The sequence below is a fragment of the Suricata suricatta genome, chromosome 5, assembly GCF_006229205.1.
Source record: "Suricata suricatta isolate VVHF042 chromosome 5, meerkat_22Aug2017_6uvM2_HiC, whole genome shotgun sequence".
NCBI lineage: Eukaryota > Metazoa > Chordata > Mammalia > Carnivora > Herpestidae > Suricata > Suricata suricatta.
The window spans coordinates 102,681,069-102,688,071 of record NC_043704.1 but is presented as its reverse complement, the minus strand read 5'-3'; the positions used below and the strand labels follow the sequence as shown (position 1 = coordinate 102,688,071).

Genomic DNA, 7,003 nt, shown 5'->3' with positions numbered 1-7,003 from the left:
AAAAAAAAAAAAGATTATTCTTCCAGAAACTAGTATGGCATTTTATGCACCCGAAGTTTTCCATATCCAGCCCAGACTTTGGGGAGGGTGGGGAGGAGAAAATACTGTGTATATTTTCTAGGATGAGTATCTTCTATTTAGCTATGCTGCATGTATGAAACAACACTGCCAGTGAAAGGATGGCCTCAAAGTTCTCAGGAAACAATGGTCTCCAACCTAAAATTCTATACCCTGAAGAATAAACTTTGAGGGTAGACTGCAGATAGACCTCTCATGTCAACTAAAAATGAACACCCATTCACCTTTCTAAAGAAACTACTTCAGGGAAATAAGAAAAAAAAGAATTCTCACTAGGTTACTGGTGAAATTAAACCCAGGACAACTGTGCAATGTAGATAGTAAGTCATCTGGAAAAAGATCCAAAATGAAAGCCTTTAAGAAATGGAACTAACAGACTATCTCATCTGAACAGTGAGAGGTAATGACAAAACTAAGTTTGGGGGAAAGTGATTGAATCATATGGGGCACCTAAGTGGCTCAGTCAGCTGAGTATCTGACGCTTGGTTTCAGTTCAGGTCATGATCTCATCGTTCGTAGAATCAAGTCCCACACTGCTCGAGCCTGCTTGGGATTCTCTCTCTGCTCCCCCCTCCCACCCCACCGTCTCTCCTAAAATAAATTAAAAGAAAAAAATTTTTCCATTTGTTCTGGAGACAGTATAACAAGATTCCAAAACCTAACAAACACAAACTAAATAAAAATAGACTAACTTCAAAAATGGGTACTAGGGGCGCCTGGGTGGCTCAGTCAGTTGAGCGTCCGGCTTCAGCTCAGGTCATGATCTTACGGTTCATGGGTTCAAGCCCAGCATCAGGCTCTGTGCTGACAGCTAGCTCAGGGCCTGGAGCCTGCTTCGGATTCTGTGTCTCCCTCTCTCTCTGACCCTCCCCTGCTCACACTGTCTCTCTCTGTCTCTCAAAAATAAATTAAAAACATTAAAAAAAAATTTTTTTTTAATGGGTACTAATCTAAAATCGTCAACACAGTATTAGGAAAAACAAATCCAGAGTACATTAAAAAAATATAATACAATGACCAAAATGAGGTTCTTCCCAGAAATGTAGAGTTAATTTAATAACAAATAATTACTCTATTAGGTCCATGGAAAAAAACTGATGGCATCAGATGTGGAAAATGCACATAATAGAAGAGAGCAAGCAATCCACAAGGACAGATAGTGAAATGGTGCTACTGGGAGAAAATGGAGAGTTCTTGTTTAGTTCCAATTTGGGAAGATGGAAAAAGTTCCACCAATGGATGGTAGCAGTTGAACAAAAATGTGATTGTACTTAATGCCACTAACCTGTACACTTAAAAATGGTTAAAATGGTATATTTTATGCATATTTTCAACAAAATAAGAACTTTTTAAAGCTTTTGCCTATTATCCAGTCTTTCCTCTGCCAAATTAATCTTCGAATCAATTTATATTTTACACTTTTACAAATCAAAGAAGTAAAATAAAAGTAACCCATGTAAAATGTTATTTTCCTCCAGTGAGTACTAAAGCCCAAAAACACCGATAACTTATTTCAAGATTTCCTGCTTCCCTTTTTAAAGTCACCAAGAAATAAATATAAGAACTCATTTTCAGAAAAAAATCTGAGGCTAAATCATCCACTTTAAAGTTATTTCACAAATTTCTTGTGTTTATGTGTCAAAAACAAACACATTTCTGAATTTCTAAACTTTTTATCCAGTCCTTCTCCAGAAAGCTGATTTCCTATGGAGTCCCACAATGTCGAACTAGCATATCATGGATGGGTCAGTACTGATAGATTATGGAGATGTGGAGAATTTCCAAATTCTCTAGATTATGGAGAATCAAGCAACACAAAAAAAAATCATTTTCCATTCATTACACAGTTTAGTGTGTAAACTACTTTTTAAAGTTTTAATTCACTAACAATGCCTTTCATCTCTAAACATGAACAGTAATAAAACATCCATTACATTTTAACACCTCTGAAGAGAAATTACATTTACCACATTATAGAGTTAAGTGACTTGCTCTAGAACTTAGTGTGAGTCAGCTCTAAGTCTGGAAAAATTCTGATTGGGTCTCACATCTTTTGGCCCTAACTGATAAAAAAAAAAAAAAAAAGCACATTTAATGCAATTCAAGATTACTTCAGGGGTGCCTAGGGGCTCAGTTGGTTGAGCATCTGACTCTTGTTTTCAGCTCAAGCCCCACACTGGGCTCAGTGCTGAGCCTGGAGTCTGCTTAAAAGTCTCCCCGCCACTCTGCCCAGCTTGCATTCTCTCTCCAAAATAAAAAGTAAAAATGCTTTAAAAAAAATTACTTTAGAAATACAATTGTGCCATCTATATACATAGGGCAAGATTTTAAAAATACTTTTATACATATAAACTCACAAAAATAATGAAGGATCACCATAAAAGAAAAAAAATCCTGTGGTCAGACAGGACTTTAACTCTGCCCATTTGCACTCTTCTTGTCTTTTGACATTAACCTATTTCCCCAACCTAAAAAAAAAAACAAAAAACCATTTATGCCATTTAACCAGGAACTAAAATGAGAAATTAGGGTTTTCATTGATTTTTTTCTTAATACGTTTCACAGTGAAAATCTATTCAATGGAAAACATCCAGCAATAGGTTTGCGGGAAGGCACTATTTAACATTACCTAAATTCAAAATTTCACCTTGCCAGACTAGGTAAACTGTGGTATCTTACTTCAAGGATAGCTATACAATCATCAAAAGAATGCAAATTAGTTAAGTGGATAGTAAAAATGTGTCCAGGTAACTCAATAAATGCAACTTGCACATCTGTATGTTTAAAATACCATTTGTGTGTTTAGATGTACACAAATCCCTGTAAAATTTCTGAAAGAGTATAAAAAAGCGACTAAGGTGTAAGTCAAATGAAGAAGTTGTTTACTTTTCATTTTATGCTCCTCCTAGATGGCTTGAATTTATTTATTATTTATTTTCATTTTATGCTCCTCCTAGATGGCTTGAATTTTATTTATTTATTTTGTATTCACTTACTGTTTCAGAGCTTACCTTGTTGACTTCTGGATTAGCGACTGAATATACTTTATCTTCTCCAACTTTTTCAGATTCTTTATTAGTATTCTAAAATTAAAATAATTTTATCTTAATGTTTTCCAATTACATTCTCAAAAAATATATTAAATATAACATCATAGGAATGGTTATTTCACTCTTTGATGTTTATTTCCCTTATACCTCATTGTGGTTTTATAAAAATAGTGACAAATATCAACACTTGCTGGCACTGGAGAGGTATCACCTGTACCTTGAAAACCCTAACAATTCTGTGACCAATAAATCGTCACAAAGGGCCTCTTTGTAGCGTCAGGTATCTTAGGAGCTCTTAAAAATACGCTGGTCAACAACGGTGATGACGGAACAAACATTCACGCTCATTTTAGACTACTTTAAAGTTAACTTAGAGACAAGAAACATCCATGGGCGTGAAAGCTCTTGCCAGCTTAAAATTATAAACATTGATTGAGGGTATTCCCATTAATACTTCCGTACACCTCTCAGTTCTGTCGCTTAAATGCTGTGGGACCCTGGGTCAGTTTTTCCCAATGCCTCTCAGAATTGAGGCTTCACACTTGTAAAATGGGCATAATTAAACCTACTCAGTTAAGTCTCATGAGAACGTCTCACAATGAAGGGCCTCAAAGTAACAGTAGCCTTCCATTTCTCGAAGGTTTACGACAAATCCTCTTGAGCCTCCCTCCTAAGGCACTTCCACCGCCTCGGGGTCCTCCACCCCCGAAGCACGCGAGGCAGACCAGTTCCGTGGAGGACGGCTCTTCCCACCCTCCCCATCACAAAAGGCTGCTCCGTCACAGAAAGGCAGGTCCACACCGGAGGGAGGAAAACGAGATTCCCCACAGTCCCCATCTGGGACAAGCGAGAATAAATGTGGGACTCATGCCCACCCTCTCCATCAAGCCCTGGACTCTTATCCAAATACAACCAGTATACCAGCCTGTGCTACAAGGAAAGAAAAGAGACCCAGAGTCACATTCTCGGACCCGAAAAGCCGCTCCTTAGACTCACCACCGGGAGGAAGAGCCAGCTCCTCCACCAGCAGAAACAGCTCAACAGCTTCTGGGCTGGGCGTCCCCGAGATGCTCTGGGTCCCCGCCCTCCTCCGCCCTGAGGGATTTCAGGTGCCCAGACGGGGCGGGGCCTCGCAGAGTCTCAGGACGCAGGCGCAGTCTCCCGGCAACATTCAACTGCGTAGCATCCGCCAATGGGAAAGAGCGCGGGACAGCTGTTCGAATGTAAACTGCCCGTAGCTCCAGCGGATGCGGAGACGTAATTGCAAGGGCTGGGCTCCAAGCTTTGGGCTAGCTTCCTGCACCTGCGCACTAGGCACGGCCCCGCCTCTTGAAGGCTCTAGAGGCACTCGGTTGGAGGCGTTTCCATGCGTGCGGGCCCTGTTAGCGGCTAAGTCGTGGGCTGGGCTCCCTTCTGGGGAAATGAGTAGAGTCTGGCGGCGGCTCTCAGTTTCTACAAGAAAGTTTCATAGGACTGTGTTTTACTTGGAGCCAATCCGGCACATCCTGACTCTAGATTTTAATGCACAGCGTCTCCCATTGTTCCCTGCAGCGGGAAGTCTTCGACCCTGAGGACACACGCACACCAATGCGCAAGCTCCGTCCCCCCACACTCCACACGGACCGGACCCTTCCTGAGTACCTGGCTGAGCCTTAGGGGAGGGGTCTTCTGATTATCTAGTTTTCTTAAAGAGAACTTAACTCTGTGAGAGCTAGTGGGACTTTAGGACTCATCAAAGACCATCTCCCTAGTCTCCCCCACCTCCTTTTCCAACTTCATGAAATTATCCACTAGAGATGACTGTTGCTCAGAATTCCTGATTTCTGATTCAGTCTCTTCACCCTATTTCACCTTCTTAAGCTAATTAAGTTGTCCTTTTCCCCTTTTTTTCTTGAGAAGCTTGATCCAGCTGTAGCTCACGACTCATCACAGTTTCCATCTCTTTAACGTACTGAAAAGTCATTTACCGCTGTGCCAAATAAAACAGCCTTTGTATACTGTATATTGCCAATACATTCAGGTATTAGGCTCTTATACCTTAAATTATAGATAAATATTAAATACAGTATAAAACCAGATAATATCAGTGAGTCCCCAATTTCAGATGTCTTCACCAATCCAGTTACTGAAAAGTTTGCTTATGATGTATAGATTCTGCCAATATCACAAGATTTCCACTGTTACATGATGGTATATATCCATTAAAGCTTTATTATGCATATACATTTTCTATTTAAGCGCGTGGCATCTGATTTTTAGTTTTCTGTCAAAATAATATGGATATCTTAGCAATAAATGAACTACTCTAAAAATTATTCTCTAAAAAAATTGAACCAGCGATATTAATGATGGATTTGGGGTGATTATATTATGACGTCAATGTAGATTCATCACTTGTAACAAATGTACTATTGTGGGATTTTGGAATGCAGAGGCCAAAATGAATGCTTGAGACATTGTGTGGTACAACTTAGTAAGTTTATTTAAGTAGCACGGGGTCAGGGCCCATGGGCAGAAAGAGCTGCACTTTTGCTCTATGAAGTTGGTGGTTGTATGCTTAGTGCTCAAGGGGGAGAGGACATACATAGAGTGTTAAATCATAAATGTTTTCTTTGAATTTCTACTCCCAAAACTACTTTCTCAAGATGTCTCCAAGTGCTCATCATTCAGCTCAATATTAACTAATGGTGAGATGTACAGGCAGTCATGAGACCCTTTAAGAATGTAGCGACCAGCATGTATTTGATCCTTATCAAAATGATGCAGGCTAAAGGTCAGCCTAGTGGGCTAAAGGTGAACATTTTTCTGCTTCTATTGTTATGCCCAGATCACAGTATCCCTCAACAACCAGAGACCACCGGGGAGACTGAGGCACGCACGCAAAAGCATAGGGCGTTTTATTTCCAAGTTCGAGCTCGGGCTCACAGACTTCACCAACACAGTGGATCCGTGCTGAGAGCCCTGAACAAAGCAAAGCAGGGTTTTTATGGGCTTGGGAAGGGGAAGTTATAAGAGATAGGTACAGCAATCCAATCACAGTCAGTTGATGGTATTGACAACAGTTTCAGCTATACATATTATTTAGAACATTCGTTACTTTTGGCGGGACCCAATCATAATATTTGAGGTATCTTTGAAATTAACCAATTACAGAGTGAGCCCAAACAAGGTGTTTCCTGAGAAGGGGAAGACATTCTGATTGGTTGCGCTCCACCTAAATGAGGGATGCTGGCTTGGGCCAATCAGGAATCGTCCACCCTGCCCTTTTATGCAAATTTTTGGCTTTCAAAGCAGACCAACCAGAGGTAGGATTATCTTTCTGAATATGCAATTATTGGCATCCAGAGCGGGCCAATCAGAGGCGAGACTCTGTTCTGTGTTCTCTGAGGCTTCCTAAAGCCTGTCATGGAATGTTTGGTCCTTACAGGATCCCTCATTCCCCCACCCCCCCCAAACAACTTTAGTCCATAACTCTTTAAGATTGTTGAAGGTCAGAGGGCTCATCTTTTGAACTTCTTCAAGCTGACAGAAAAAGATGGTTGTAGAGATGTCCCTATAGACCAAAATTGGTTACTGTCTGTTACTACAAGTAGATAACAGAAGGCCACTGCTGTAGAGTCCACAGTGAAGATCCGGGTAGTAGTAAAGGTTATCTGTTAGCTGGGTGAAGGAGTCAGAAATTGCTTGCTTGTGTCTCGACAATAGGACAGAATAAAGCAAATGAGACAATGCATTAGTATTAATATTATAATGAAAATAAGAGCGATGAGAAGACCATTTAGCATGGACCATATGCTGACCAGGAATGTAACTAGTCATTAAGTGGTAATGTAGGGTCTTTAAGAGCCAACAGTTTGACTATTAATATCAGTAAA

The 7,003-nt window shown here is 40.3% G+C and overlaps 1 protein-coding gene across 2 annotated transcripts in view; it reads right to left on the bottom strand.

The window, feature by feature from the left end:
- TRIM59 (tripartite motif containing 59) overlaps positions 1–4,233 on the bottom strand; it is a 17,274-nt gene extending 13,041 nt beyond the window's left edge. The window contains exons 1-2 of one of the 2 annotated variants that reach the window (XM_029939969.1): positions 4,125–4,233; positions 3,090–3,161 (exon numbers count right to left, since the gene is read on the bottom strand). The gene's annotated coding sequence lies outside the window, so the exon portion shown is untranslated. Of the gene's footprint in view, positions 1–3,089; positions 3,162–3,697; positions 3,801–4,124 lie in introns of those variants that run through there. The other variant, XM_029939970.1, reaches the window with a different exon arrangement.
- Between the last annotated feature and the right edge of the window lie 2,770 nt (positions 4,234–7,003).